Source organism: Delphinus delphis, chromosome 16 (assembly GCF_949987515.2).
Source record: "Delphinus delphis chromosome 16, mDelDel1.2, whole genome shotgun sequence".
Taxonomy (NCBI): Eukaryota; Metazoa; Chordata; class Mammalia; order Artiodactyla; family Delphinidae; genus Delphinus; species Delphinus delphis.
In genome coordinates, this window is record NC_082698.1 from 38,448,096 (window position 1) to 38,464,135 (window position 16,040).

Genomic DNA, 16,040 nt, shown 5'->3' on the forward strand with positions numbered 1-16,040 from the left:
TATGTCTGTGAGCCACCTAGCAAGATGAACCACTGCCCTCCCTGACCTAAGAGGGAGTCATAAGCCTTGAAAGGACTGGCCTTCCTGCGAATACAGGCTTGTAGAGTAGGAGTTTGCCGTGCCTTAGAGAATGCTGTGAACTTGAGTCTTTTCCTTCCTCAGCTTTGCTCCCAAGGCTCATTCCTTTTTACTTTGAATCTTCTCCTACTTCAGTGTAGTTTTTCTTGGGAGGAAGTCAGCAGTAGTAAAAACACAGGAGTTTGGGTATTGCTATACCAGCATTATTGTAAATAAGGGAAGGGTACCTTACTCTGTCCCCACTCCCCCCAATATTCTTCTGAATGTCACTGGGTTAATGTCTACAAAGATTCTTGCCTTACTATACTCAGTCTTAGTTGAAAGTTTAAAGCCACGGCCATCTAAGTGTAATTTGGATAATTTTTTTCCTGCTTTACTGTGCAAGGTGAGCATAGTTAACTCTCTTACTCACTAGTCCCAGAAAGAATTCACATGGTATGTTCACAGCATGTGTCCACTGTAAAATCAAGCCTGCAGCTTTTCCTATGCTTTCCCTGTGCCAGAGCTGGTACAGACAATCACCAGAGAGCTCTCAGCTGCTTTAGCAGTTATCTAAATCCATAAAAAGAGTCCATCCAGACCTATTTTTATTTCCTGTCCTCAAGCCACTGGCTAACAAGAAACTTCCCCCCGTCTCGCAGAAGGAAGGCACGTTGATATCCTTTGCTCAGGACACATCAAAAACAATTGGAAACCGGAAAATAGTGAAAGAATCACTAAATGACTTGGAATTGGAAAGCAGATTTGGTTGCTATCATCTTTAAGCCAGAACTGTCCTCTGTTTTTGGCGTTCAACGCTACTTGATTTGGGACCTTTTCCTACTTCCTCGCGTTGAAGTCTTGGACAAGTTTTTGACCTTGGACAATTTTCTGACCTTGGACAAGTTATATGACCTGTTTGGGCCCAGTGTCTGCATTTGATAAATTGGTGATCCTAACCTTTCCCTGCTTGCAGGGTTCTTACAGGATTAAATGTGAAGACATTTCATGATGTCTGACAATCATAGTTATTGACATTGACATATTATTTTGTATTTATCAGTGAGGATGCAAGAAGGCCTTATCACATAGTCTTATAACAACTTTTTTTAGATATTTTATTTCCTCTCCCTCTCAAGTAGCAGATTAGAAAGTTCCCTTTTTGAAGAGTGTTCTCATTTTGGCCCCCGCTTTTTTGAATGTACTTATGATAGAATTAGATATTCATGCAGGTGTGGTGTATCGTTTGAAGGTGACATTATCATAGGTTCCTCAATAATTTTTGGTGGTAATTTGCCTTCTGTATCTGTGACTTTCTCTGGGGGACATCATGTTCTTTAGATTTCCACACTTGCAGTGACAAGGCATTCAAAGTGGATAAAACAAGTTAACATGTCAGAAATTTACACCTTGTGAAATTTAAGGATTTCTTTTGAAATTTCTCCTTTGAGGTACAGAAAGATGAGTACGCCTAGTTTACACGTAACAGAACCATTCAACTTTTTGGTAATTCAGCAGAAAGACTTGATGGAATTTGAATTACTTGGTTCTTTTCTTATAATGATTCATGGGCAAAGACAATACAATATATTCTGTATCCAATTACAATGGCTTCTTTTCTGTGAACATTTTCCTTTTTGTTTTTGGTGTCTGCATACAGGCTGTAAAGAGGAACAGCTTTGCGTCACCTACTAACTGTTTAACTTTGTGCACTATACTTTGCTTTGAGACTTAATATCCTTATCTGTCTACAGGCAGATAAGATATGCTGTCTTCAGAGCAATTGGAAGATCAAATGAGATGATGCGTCAGTAACTTGGTCTAGCTTGTTAGGCTAGTAGTAGACTAAACATACTTGTTTGGTAATTATCTTTATTTTATAGGTGTTTTTATACCTATAGAAAGGAGGTCCAAACTCCCTTGTCCCCCTCCCCCCTTCCCTCTGCTCCTGCTTCTCACATGTCACTTCCAACCGTACATACCTCCTGGACAATAGGAAGAAAGGCCCTTTCCCTGCTATTTATATCATAAAACACCTTCTGTTTCCTGCGGTCTCTGGAGACCCTGCAGGTTGACTTCAAACAACCATGCAACCAGTCAAAACATCTTCCTCAGACACATCAACATCTTTCTGAAATAATATCTTCTTGCAGTCTGTGACTACTTGCTTCTCTTGCATTTTATTTTGGTCCAGATGCAGAGATTCTTCGACTCTCAGACAGATCCTTGATCCAATAGGCAAAACTAGTGTGTGGTGTTCAAAGTCATGGCAGTGGTGATCTTTGGGGAGAGTGGTGGTTACACATATGTGTTCACTTTAGGAAAATTAAGCCACTCAAGATTTCTGTAGTATAAAATATATTAATACAAATGTTTATTAATTTTTTAAAAGGGTACTTTTTCGCCTCTTTCTGCAGGTACCGTAATTCACATGTATATTCACATTTATATTTTCAAAGGGCTATATTTCATTTTTAGTTGAGAAAGTCTTTTGTGAAATTCAATGAGGAAGCATTTCTAAGCTTTTAAGATGAGGTGGATTAAAGTCTATTTATAAGCTCTTTGATCATAAACATTTATATGGTGTGTAGTTTATCCCAGGATACTGAATATAAACATGTTGCTACCTTTTTTACTCCTTTTTTACGTAATTCTTATGTTTTGAAAACATGCCTTCATGCTTCTTTATCTTTCTCTGTATTGTCAGCGGTTATTTAGCTGAATGGTGAGAAGATAATTTATAAAATATATGATTCTAGAACTCGTGATACCGTTAGTTACACTTGGAATGCAATTTTTATTGGCTTGACTTTACATACTTGCATCTGCATAGCTTTGCTTTGTAAAGCTTACTCTGAGTACCATGACAGCCAGAAATTAGCTGAGAAATGGGAAAGAACAATTTTTGCTATGGCTAGGGAACAAGAAGTAAATAATAGTTTAAGTTTTTTTTCTTATAAGCAGCTCATGACCAGAAGAATGCAGTTTAATTTACTTATTATTTTCTTCTAGATTGGAAGGAAGACTGATAAAGAGAAATAACGGGATTCAGGTAAATGGAATTAATTTCTTTATGTACCTTTTATGTTAAGTTTACATTTTTCGTGTTTTCCCATGAGAAGAACAAAACAATTTTTGTGGTCAACTTGAACATATAAGGAATGTTTTGGGGATATAGATGTAATAGTCAAGTACATACTTATACCATTTAATTAATCTAGTTACACGTGTATATTTAATAATCACATTTATATAAAACATAATATTACAATTAATACTGCTTTCCTACTTCAGAATAATTTTCTTCCAACTCTTTACATACATATTTGATGTCAGTGTCTTCATTATTAGAGTCACATTTTTGAAGCATCCAGTACCATTTGCCAAGCATGTTATCATTTTAGTTGTTTGTGATACAGCACTTTTGGAATTCATGTATGGTGCTATAACTGGAAATTTTATTCCAAGCCACAAGAAAGTATTTGCATAATGTTAGAATAGTTGCTATTTTCACTCTTTCTGTGTAGATGAACATAGGAGATCTCCACTGTGTAACAGTTTGTAGATTTGCCTTGTTAAATATTCTTTCCTTCCTTTCTCCCTTCCTCCCTCCCTTCCTTCCATCCATTTATTCATTTATTTTATTTATTTTGAGATAATTGCATGTACATTGTTTAAAATTAAACTAGTACTGTAGCAGCCGTTCCCTGTTGTTCTTATACTCCCATTACTCCTTTACCCAAAGATGGTACTTTTCAACTCTTTTAGTTATATTTTCTACCTATTTCTAAACAGCGCACTGTGTGCATTTCTTGATTTCTTTTAAAATTTTAGACATACACATTGATTTCCTGCTGAGGATTTACCTCTCATACACAACTCTTTACCCTCAGTACACATCAACTCTTCCTGTCTCTTGCAGTCATGTTACAGTCTGTGGTTAAATACATATTTAATGTTTGCTTTATTATGACTATACTTTGTTTATGACTGAGCTTTGCAAGACATACTAAAATGTCTCAGGCCATTCTGCCTTCTAGTTGGTTGTATGTGAACTATTTTGTTTCTCTGGAAAATGTTTGACTCTTTTCTTTATCCCCAGAATTCTGAACTTTCATATTGGAACATATGTCTTACGGCTTGTTGATGTTCATGGTCCTTTCAATTCAGAAACTCATGTCCTCTAATTTGGAAATTTTTCTTATACTATTTCTTTGGTAATTTTCCTTTTCCTCCACCCTTTTCTCTGTTTTCTGTCAGTTTGTTAGTTGGATATTTGGACCTACTGGTTTGATTCTGTAATTTTTTAATATCTATTTCTTAGCTATTTTCTAACTTTCTGTGTTGTTCTTTTTTTCTGAGAGGTTTTCTTAGTATTTTTTGAACTTCTAATTTCTGTCAGCATATTTTTAATTTCAAATTTAATTTTTTATTGGCCTCTGAATATTTCTTTAAAAAAATGGGAACCTGTTCTTATTTCATGGATACAATATTTTCTCTTTTCCCTTGAGAATATGAATTGAATTATTTTTCAGTTTCTGTCTGCTTTTTGAACTTCTCTTTTTCCTCTGTTTCCCCTTTTTATCAACTTGTTTTGGCCCCTGGTTTTATTTTATTTTGTTTTTAAAGATTTTTGGGGGGCTTCCCTGGTGGTGCAGTGGTTAAGAATCCGCCTGCCAATGCAGGGGACGTGGTTTCGATCCCTGGTCTGGGAAGATCCCACATGCCACGGAGCACCAAAGTCCGTGAGCCACAACTACTGAGCCAGCAAGCCACAGCTACTGAAGCTCGTGAGCCTAGAGCCCATGCTCCGTAACAAGAGAAGCCACCACAATGAGAAGCCCGTGCACCGCAACGAAGAGTAGCCCCTGCTCGCAGCAACTAGAGAAGGCCAGAGCACAGCAACAAAGACCCAACACAGCCAAAAATAAATAAAAAAATATATTAAAAAAAATTTTTTTTGATGAGGACCATTTTTAAAGTCTTTATTGAATTTGTTACAATATTGCTTCTGTTTTATGTTTTGGTATTTTGGCTGCAAGGCAGGTGGGATCTTAGCTCCCGGACCAGAGATCGAACCCACACCCCCTACGTTGTAAGGTGAAATCTTAACCACTCGACAGCCATGGAAGTCCCTTGGCCCCTGATTTTAATGTTAGAGGTTTTACTCAAATTAATGGTGAGACTTTAGTTGTCTGTTCATATTTGCGAGTGAGACTATAAAAAGTGGACTGGAAATTTGTTTACCTAGTGGACTTCACTATAGGCTTTTTGGACAGGAACCTGGACGTGTGAGTTACTGTCTCCAAGACATCAGAATCTGCAAATCTTTTTTCTTGGATCTTTCAGTTTCTCCAAAACGGAATCCTCTGTTCACTGTTTTGTGGGGTAAAAGCTGGCCTGTGAGGATTTGCGGGAGCCATGTGGGGGGAGGGGACCAGACGTCTCACCATCCAAGCCTGTAATGCTGACTTCTTGATGCCTCTATTTCAACCTTATCTGATGTTTCTGAGTCTGAAGTCTTGCTGTATGGTTTTCTCCAGAGAGTAAACTGCTTCCTCTTATGGAAGTAAGGACGGTTAGGCTGGCTCTACTAGTTGGGGAGAAGATCTGGAGTTCTAACTCCTTTTTGGTTGTTGTTTAAATCAACACAAATGCATTACCTTGCAGTTCTGTAGGTCCGAAGTCTGACATGGGTCTTACTGGGCTAAAGTCAGGATTGTCTGCAGGGCTGCCTTCCTTCCCAGAGGAGAATCCATTCCCTCGCTTTCCCCAGCTGCATTCCTTGGCTCTCGGCCCCCCTCCTCCCTTTTAAAGGAGCAACAGCAGGTCAAATACATCTCATGTTGCATTTCTTTGACCTCCTGTCTGCTTACTTCTTTCACTTTTAAGGACCCTTATGATTACATTGAATCTGTCTAGATAATCCAGGATAATCTCCTTAATTTTTTTACTGTGGTTAAAAACACAATATAAAATTTACCCTCTTAACCTTTTAAGTGTATAATATAGTAGTGTTAACTATATTCACATTGTTAAGCAGCAGGTCTCTGAAACTTTTTCTTCTTGCAAAACTGAAACTACACCCACTGGACAACTCTCCTTTTTCCCCTGCCCCAGCCTCTGGTAAACACTGTTCTATTTTCTAAGAGTTTGACTACTTCAGATGCCTCATATAAGTAGAATCTTATAGTATTTACTTTTGTGATTGGCTTATTTTACTTAGTGTAATGTCCTCAATCAAGGTTCATCCATGTTGTAGCATATGACAGGATTTCCTTTTATTTTTAAAGAGTAAATAATATTCCATTATATGTATATACCACATCTTCTTTATCCATTCATCTGTTGATGGACATTTAGGTTGCTTTCACTTCTTGGCTATTGTGAATAATGCTGCAGTGAAGATGGTTGTGCAAATACCTCTTTGAGATCCTGCTTTCAGTTCTGGGCGAGGGGTAATACACCCAGAAGTGGGATTGTCGGATCATGGGGTAGTTCTATTTTTAACTTTTCGTAGAACCTTCATGCTGTTTTCCATGAAGTGGTTGCATCATTTTACATTACCACCAACAGTGCACAAGGGTTCCCTTTTCTCCACGCCAACACTTGTTGTTTTGGTTTTTGAGAGTGGTCATCCTCACAGCTGTGAGATGGTATCTCATTTGGTTTTGATTTTCATTTCCCTGATGATTAATGATGTTGAGGATACTTTCATACGCTTGTTAACCATCTGTACATCTTCTTTGGAGAAGTGTCTGTTCAGGTTTTTTAACAGGGTTATTTGGTTTTTGGTGTTGAGTTGTAGAAATTCTTTATATATTCTGGATATTAATCCCTTATAATATGTATAGTTTGCAAATATTTTCTTCTATTTCATAGGTTGCCTTTTCACTCTGATTGTTTCCTTTGCTGTACAGAAGTTCTAAAGTTTGATACAGTCTCATTTGTCTATTTTTAAAGCTTTTGTTGCCTATGCTTTTGGTATCATAGCCAAGAAATCGTTGCCAAATCCAGTGTCATGAAGCTTTCCCCCTATGTTTTCTTCTAGCAGGTTTATATTTTCAGGTCTTACATTTAGGTTTTTAATCCATTTTGAGTTAAGTTTTATATGTGGTATAAGGCAAGGATCTAACTGCATTTTGTACAGACTTTAGTCAGCCTCCCTCTTCTCAGCTCCTTGCTGTCTTCTCCTGGGGACCAGAAGCTGCATGTCCTGAGCCTTTCTGGAGCATTCGGCTGGATTTTCGTTTGCTTCTCAAGCTTCGTTTGCTTCTCTTTCGTTTGCTTGCCTGTTCTGCTCTGCTCTGCTCTGCTCAGCAGTCATCTCTGCCTTCAGCTTCCAAAATGCCATTGATGTCTGTTGTCTTCACTAATATACTTTTCTGTTCTTTTTGTCCTTATGGATTTATATCTTTTGTCCTCTTTGCTGTAATTTTAATGGGGTTGAGAAGGAAGTAGAGATAAACAGACCTATTCCATTGGGCATCCATAATCCCCAAATCCATATTGCTTTTTAAAATGATATTTAAAAGACTTTTAAAAAATGATACCTCACATTTGCTATTGTTAGATCCTACCTCTGAAAATAATTGTCCAATCTATTTCTTTGCTTCTCTTTGTTAACCAGTTTCTGTCAAGGGACCTATAAGCATCCAAAGCTAGCATTAATTAAAGTTATTTTCCCAAACATTATTATTTAAAAAACCCAGATTTTTGTTTGTAATATGAGACAGTGAGGTCTTGAATATAAGGTGACACCCTATTTCCTGAGTTATACTTTTTTTTTTTTTTTTTGTGGTACGCGGGCCTCTCACTGTTGTGGCCTCTCCCGTTGTGGAGCACAGGCTCCGGACGCGCAGGCTCAGCGGCCATGGCTCACGGGCCCAGCCGCTCCGCGGCATGTGCGATCTTCCCGGACCAGGGCACGAACCCGTGTCCCCTGCATCGGCAGGCAGACTCTCAACCACTGCGCCACCAGGGAAGCCCCCTGAGTTATACTTCTTTTAGGTGGGTGGAACCCTTGATTTATCTTTAGGTATATGCACTGTATGTTGGTATCATCAGAAGATGATGTTCTTTTATATAAATATATTTTACTCCGAAGCTTTTTAAAAAAAATTAATTTATATTTGGCTGCGTTGGGTCTTCATTGCTGCGTTCTGGTTTTCTCTAGCTGTGGTGAGCAGGGGCTACTCTTCGTTGTGGTGCGCGGGCTTCTCATTGCAGTGGCTTCTCTTGTTGTGGAGCACAGGCTCTAGGCGCGGGCTTCAGTAGTTATGGCAGGCAGGCTCAGTAGTTGTGGCTCACGGGCTCAGTAGTTGTGGCACATGGGCTTAGTTGCTCTGAGGCATGTGGGATCTTCCCAGACCAGGGCTCAAACCTGTGTCCCCTGCATTGGCAGGTGGATTCTTAACCACTGCGCCACCAGGGAAGCCCACTCTGAAGCTTTAATTGAACACTTTTAAGCTAATGTAATGGCAAGAGAGTCCTTTTTGTTTGTTCTTAGTTAGTTTGTGACAGTGGCTTTCTATTGACTGTATTTGATTATTTACAAGGATAGTGCTATTTCTTACAGATAGGATAAAGGTTGGTTAAAATGGGAGATTGCTTGGTATGACTAGGTCCTTACGGACTATCAAGAGTAGTTTTTTGTTCCAAGAATTGCTTCCTCACAAAGTTTAGCCTGTTAGTTTTCTTAAGATAGGAACCCAGTTTGGTCCATGCAAATCCCTAGGATTTTTATCCTGGGGTCCAGGGATGGGCTTCAAAGAGTTGAAGATCCTCCTGAAATTTGAGTGGTAGTAGAATAGGCTTAGCTATCATCAGATATTCAATGATGAGGGGCTTGTGTGATCCTGAAAATAGTTGAGAACCCACTTCTAATACATTATTATAAAGAAAAAAATAGAATGTTGCTGATTAAAAGAAACACGATCAAAATGAAATGCCACCTTGCTAGATGCCATTAGATTCCACATTCTTTCACATGTAAGTACAAATGACCATAAATAGGGACTAAATGAACAACTTTCTTTGTTCCTTGTCAGATGCAAAACATTATCTCTATCTTCCTAGTTATGCACACACCCATTTACACACATATAACTATGAAAGGTATCATTCATGAGGGTAGTGTTTTAGCCTAGAGAAATGACCACTTTTTTATCAGTCAACTTGTAAAGAGGGTAATTTAGGAGTTACCCTTTGTTTTCATAGTGAAACTGCTATACTTTATTTGTGAACATCAGTTATTTGTTGACAGTTAAAGATAGTAGACAAATATATAAAAGGAGAGATACCTCTCTGTGATAGAGGGTTACAGACTTTTGTTTTCAGTTAAGAAAAGATGGGATAAGTTTATGTTATGTATATTTTATGACAATTTTTATTAAAGATTGAGGAAAGAAAGAAAAAAAAAGAAAAAAGATGGGGGTGACAAAAGATGGGGTGGGAGGTGGGGAAGGTCAGTTGTGAATTTTTGTTTCCAGTCTAATACTTGAAAACTTAAATGCTTTTCTTTATAGTGAGGTGTCCTGGATTGATAAGGTCTCTTTCAATGTAGGAATTTCATGATTCCATTTTCAAAGTGGTTAAGCTTAAATTGCTCTTCTATTCTAGGTACACCATTGAGTTCTTTGGGATGCACAAAAGTGTCTGGCTGAGAAGCTTATGAAATAGAAGACAAGACCCTGCCTCGGGAAGCGTACATGAGAATAATTTTAAAGGAACCCAGCGATAAATGCAAAACAGTAGCTGTTGGAGGTATGTCATGACTTAGAGCTTGGATTGAACCTAGTGTGGCACACTCTGTACTAAGTCAAGTTGAGCCATTCTCTGGGAACCTTCTTAGAGCAGAACCTCACCCTCTGGCCTCAGATACACTAGTGACTGTTGTTCTCTGAACTTGACTGTGTAACAGGATGTCACTCTTAACTCTTTCTTAAGCAACTCTCACTCAGCCCCTCTAGAGTCCTTCCTATTGCCTGGCATACAATAAAGATGACAGTAAAAAAAGGCAACATTTGACTATGGACAAATGAAAGCGATAGTAAATTTCTAGCCAGATACCTCACTGCTTTCTCTTCTGGGAATGGGGCAGTCAGTATCAAAGCTCAATGAATGTGTGTCCTTTGAATCAGCTGTTACTTACTGGCTTTTCTCTGCCCTGTTTGACATCAAGGCCTTATCTGAGTCTGACTGGGTGGTAGCTGTATCTGATTCACTGGTTCCCTGTTAGTCATTGAATTTGACCTGCTTGTCTCCTTGACCCCTCAAGTTACAGTGTTAAGTGGTTACTTCATTTTCTTGCTTAGAGCAATAATTCTTTACTCCTCAACCAACTTTATCATCAAGGTCAGGGTAACGCATTATTTCACATCCTTCGACCTTCAGCGATGCCTGGCTTTTGATGCACTGGCTCCTTTTTTATGGCATAGCCTGTGCCATGTTGTGTGTCGTCTTGATCCTTTAGGCGTTCTTTTTCCCAATCTACCAATATAGAACACTTTAAATATACCCTGTGCCAAATAGTTTATATCTTCGATCATCATACCGTCATGAGAACATTAAACAAGTCCCACTTTCTAGATGAGAATGCTGAGGTTCCAAGTGGTTGAATAACTGGCCTACTATTTCTCAGAGAGTAAGTGGCAGAAATGGGATTTATAGCATTTAACTAGTGTATTAAAATCAAGTATTTTCTAATTTTATAATTTCACTGAGAGTATATTATCGGTATGTGACATTATTAAAATATGCCCTCTTTCTAACATACGCTCTGACGTCTTTGTTGATACATTCTGAATTGATTATGAAGGCAGTATAGGAAGTATGAGTGGACTTTGATGTTTCTGATACAATCCTGTTGTGTCTGTGACATTTGTACCAGTACCTAGATCCTTTCAATATAGTTAGTGAAGATGATAAAGGCAAGGAATGATGAGATTTTGCTAGAAATCTTCTCATGTAGTTCACAAGCTTGTTTCAGAGTCTGAATCCTTTAAAATGTAGGACATCTATTCAAGTGCTTAGTCTTGGCTCAAGTGATCACTTTCAGTATGTATAGCTGGGAAGTTTCCCTGAAGGATGTGAGTTTTAAGTTTAAGTGAGTTTAAAAATAAATCGTATCGGGCTTCCCTGGTGGCGCAGTGGTTGAGAGTCCGCCTGCCGATGCAGGGGACATGGGTTCGTGCCCCGGTCCGGGAGGATCCCACATGCTGCGGAGCGGCTGGGCCCGTGAGCCATGGCCGCTGAGCCCGTGCGTCCGGAGCCTGTGCTCCGCAACGGGAGTGGCCACAACAGTGAGAGGCCGGTGTACCGCAAAAAAAAAAAAAAAAAAAAAGAATAAATCGTATCCACTTTTTGTTTTGTCCCCAATAGTGGGCAACATGAGTTGAAAATCTGTGTATAAAATCCTGGGAGGTTGGTGTGGTAACCTTCTTTGAAAGATGAATAACCTGAGGCTTGTGACATTATGAAACTTGCCCAAGCCCGTGCAGTTAGAGGATGGTAGAGCCAGAACTTGAACCTGGATTTGTCTGATTTCACGGACTGTGCTTTGGACAATTATGCTGCCTCACTGATTACACGGTGGTGACATTTAGATTGCAAATGTGGCCAAGGATTTTTTCCTGCTTTACATTAATACAAAGGCAGTCTTAAAGCAAACAGTTAAATAGGCCTCACCCTTACAGAGGCAGAGGCTTCTAGATAGCCTGGTGTAGTCACTGATGGAGTTGCATCCAAACAGTGACAATTCTGTTAGGATGGACTGAAACCTGGGAGGTGTGCCTCCCCGGCTGTGTGTCCTTTCCCACACTGAGCCTAGTATGCTGCCGGGAGCAGTTAGGCTTGGCTCAGCTGAGCTGTTGGTGAGCAGCTGTGCCTTCCAAAGCAGTTGTGGCTGGAGTTTGGCTACAGAATCACACAGCTCTTGCATTTGTATATGAGTCTCAAAATTTATGAAATATACAAACCTTAGAACTTCAGGTATATTGTACCAGTTTTACTAAAAGTAAAATTTCTTTTTGTTTTTAAATTTACTTTTTTCCTAATTCTAAACAGAAAATTTGATGAACATTAACAAGTTCAAACAACAAAATACAAACCACCACTCAGGTAGCTGCTGGTAATATTTTGGTGTGGATGCTGCCAGTTTTTTTCCTTACGACTACGTATACCTTGTAAAAAGTACAAAATTAGAATTACAGTGTTCTAGGTCTGTTTTTACTCAGTATAACTTCAGCGTTTTCCCCCTGTTTTTAAGTTTTCTTTTACAACATGCTAAAAAGTGGCTACAAAGTGTTCCATGTGGGTAATAACATAAGTTATTCCGTCTTATTATTAGGTAGACCTAATCCTCATTCAATTCAGTTAGTACCTCTCCAGATTAGGCCACAGTGGTAGGACAGAAGCATTAAAATAAACAAGAACTCCATCATTGCCACTAGTTTTTATGTATCTTGTAAAATAACTAATGAGGGTTAAGATATGATGAGAAAACCCAGATCACTTCCTCTGTCACATTATACAGTGAACCTGACTTGTAAATTTCCCAGTACAAATGCATGAAGGGAGTACTGGAAATTTCCTTTTGACTTGTAAATTTTGAAACCTCCTTTTTCTTTCATTGAGGTAACCCATCTATGACAAGTAACTTCAGTTTTCCCGTGGTTAGAAGAAACTTCTCAAATTCTTATTTGCAGATAGGTTGGCGCTCCTAGTTCCGTAATGTACTTGATGCTTCATGTACTAGTTAACTAAGCATTTTTTCCCCTCTTTTTTTCGCAAGGAACCCCAGGCCTCATGAGTGATGCTGCTTTACAATCTCTTAGAAACATTCACCATGCAGTACAAATAGGGCTTCTCCTGAACTGAAGTTCTGTGCTCCTAGGGGGTCAGAGTTCTCAAATGGTGATGACAGCTGAGATGGGTCAGCATTTAATAGATGCATTCTACTTAGGCTGATACGAAGCCGGGACTATAATGTGTTGTTCCTTTTTATTCTTCTCTAAAGGCATCGCTGTTAAGTTAAATTATCATCATTATCATTATATCATCATCCTCACCAGGCCAGTGCTTTTCAGACATGGTTCCTTATTGCCCTTGAAATTCCAACATACCTGGGAGTGGGTTACAGGTGAGGGAGGAAGGCAAGGCCTTTGACCACCTTCTTGTCTCATCAACCAACAGCTCTGCTTTTATATGTTTTATATAGTGAGCTTCCACAGAGTTTTGTTTAAAGAAAGTTTTGTTTACTTCCTTAAGGAAGTAAAGACTGAGAATCACTGTGGCGTAGTGAACCTACAGGAGGATGAAAAAGAGAAAGAAAATAGATGTTTGCACGGTATTACTTGCAGTGTTCATTATGCCTGCAATTCTCCTGCAGGGACACAATCCCTCTTGGGTTTGGTACTTAACCATAGGCCCTCCAGTTGCAATTCCCATAGACTGACCTGCTTTTAGGGCAGTGGTTTCCCTGGAGGTGCCTCAGAAGTTCTAAGGTTAGGAGAGATGGAGTGATAGCCTTACAGTCATTGGTGGTAGAAAGTAACTTTTGGTGATGGGGTCAGTGAATGGTACTAAGTATACCCTGCAAGGTTAGCCCTGGGAAACTGGTCTCTATATTCTGGTTGATGTGGGTAGTATGAGGGCATTCTTGCCATCAGAGTGATGTGGTGCGTGATATTGAGCCTGACAGTCTGTGAAATCTCCTTTATCTATTTCTAGATTCTTTTAGAACATTTTGGGTGGGCTGTCTTAAATTGTAGATTGATATTAATGAATCACAGAACTGACCCCTCTTGAATCAGGCACTTTAGCTATGTTTGTGCCACAGCTCAGTGGATTAAGTAAAGAATTTCCCTAAAGACCAGCTTGGTAATATTTTTTAAATAAAATTTTGCTCCTTTTCAAGTTTTTCTTTAGTGAGATATATTAAGTATACTTATTTTATGCTGATAATTCCAGTATTCGAAGTCTTTTCAGATCTGATTTCATTTGCCTGTTTCTGTTGGTGCTCATTCATAGTATCGTATTTCCTTGTGTTTATGATTTATTGGCTGAACTCATGTTCCTTGTGATTTTTTTTTTTTTTTTGCGGTACGCGGGCCTCTCACTGTTGTGGCCTCTCCCGTTGTGGAGCACAGGCTGCGGACGCGCAGGGTCAGCGGCCATGGCTCACGGGCCCAGCCGCTCCACGGAATGTGGGATCTTCCCAGACCGGGGCGCGAACCCGTGTCCCCCGCATCGGCAGGCGGACGCTCAACCACTGTGCCACCAGGGAGGCCCCCTTGCAATTTTTATCTGTGTGAGTTCTTTAGGGTCAAGATTAAAGGTAGGTTTTCCCAGGGAGTATTTATGTTTGCTTCTGCCAGGTACCTGTAGGTACCATCAATCTAGACAGTCTTTAAATTAAGTTCTCTGCCTGAGCTTTCTTGAAGCATACAGTACGAATTTAGACCACAAAACCACACGAGTACTAGTTGTTGGCTGTAAATTCTCAAGGGAGATTTTCCACCCAGACTACCGCCATGCCTCACCTCACCCCCCAAAAAGGTGCTGGGGATAAAAAGCATTTTCTCTTCTCTTTTGATGGAGCAAGTTTACTTCTCATTCATTGCCCATATCCTGAGGGTATAGTTCTGTAAAGTTCCAGTTTTATGCCAGGAGCTCTTAAACTCACCAGCTTGAGGAGTCTTGGTTTTATCTACTCTCTTGCTCCATGTAATCATTATAATAAGTTCAGGGTGACCAGGGTTCTGGTTTTGTTGCTTTCTTACTTCCCAGCTTTCCTACTTTTACTGTCTCTTACTTTATTGTCGCCTCACTGGTACATTTAAAAAGATGTTATATTTTCTTCTTTATTTTTATTTGGGAGAGTAGTTTAAGATATCTGTTGTGTCATTCTGCATAAGTGGAAGAATGAGTAGGTTTTTTGTTGAGTAGGTGCTTCTAATAGATGAGGTGGGAAGATATTTAGGGCAGAGCTCAAAAAATTATTAAAAATTTAGGTACAAGCCCAGCCTCCCCTTTTAATTTGAGTGTGTGCCGTGTACAGTTGGATTAGGTCAGGAATGAGGTGGAGAATAATTCCTTGTAATATGCTTTCTGAGTTGGTGGGGACTTTGATGTCTTTGACACATTATTTATTGAGATGAGATTTATTCTTGTTCATTGATTTGATTAATTAATTGTCCAATATTTTCCTATATCCTATAAGTTTACCCTTCTAGGAAAGATTCCTAAGTAACTCCCCCACTTTATGGGGGTTTATTTGTTACATTTCGTTATGTGATATCTGCCATAGGTCCACATGATGATGTCCTGAGAGGCTCTGGTGTATGTTGGTCCATTTATTCAATATTATTTCATTTGATTCTGAATTAGTGCAATATTATTTGAAAGTGAAAATAGTTGCAATTAATATAATATTAATAATAATTAATATGCCAGTGATACTAAAAAGAAATCAGTCTCAAAAAGAAATTCTTAATGTTATGGTTTAAATGTACAATGTGCAGATCCTGTGGAATCAGTTTTATGATTTGAAAATTCAGCTGCCTTAGTACTCTTTGGGCACTAAATAGGAGTTTAGCAAGAAGCATTGCCATCTGACAGAAATATGTAATACGTACATGTGCCACTCACTAACCTAAATGAATTACACACTCTGTTGTGAACTTTAATTTTCTTGTTTTGAGGCTCCCTTATTAGATTAATGTTGCAGAGGAGGACCTGCTATCAGGGTTACTGATCTGACACAGGTAGCCTTTCCTGGTCCATCTGTTACTCTGCGTTGCTACATTAGAACACAGTTTCCTGGAAACAGCGATATATTTGGCATGACTTAAACTAATGACTACTTCTTTTGAGCATGTAGCATGGTGCTAAGCAAATGTGAAATGGAATAAATGTTGACTTAAATTGGAAGAAAGCTCAAGTTATGATGATTAGGGTAGGGATAACGATTGCCTGGAACA

General features: G+C 39.0%; 1 protein-coding gene across 10 annotated transcripts in view; it reads left to right on the forward strand.

Moving 5' to 3' along the window:
- The window catches only part of SGMS1 (sphingomyelin synthase 1), a 292,041-nt gene that overhangs the window by 139,990 nt on the left and 136,011 nt on the right, over positions 1-16,040 (forward strand). For 9 of the 10 annotated variants that reach the window (XM_060034548.1, XM_060034545.1, XM_060034557.1 and 6 more), the window contains 2 exons: positions 3,070-3,109; positions 9,679-9,822. The gene's annotated coding sequence lies outside the window, so the exon portion shown is untranslated. The remainder of the gene's footprint in view (positions 1-3,069; positions 3,110-9,678; positions 9,823-16,040) is intronic. The other variant, XM_060034553.1, reaches the window with a different exon arrangement.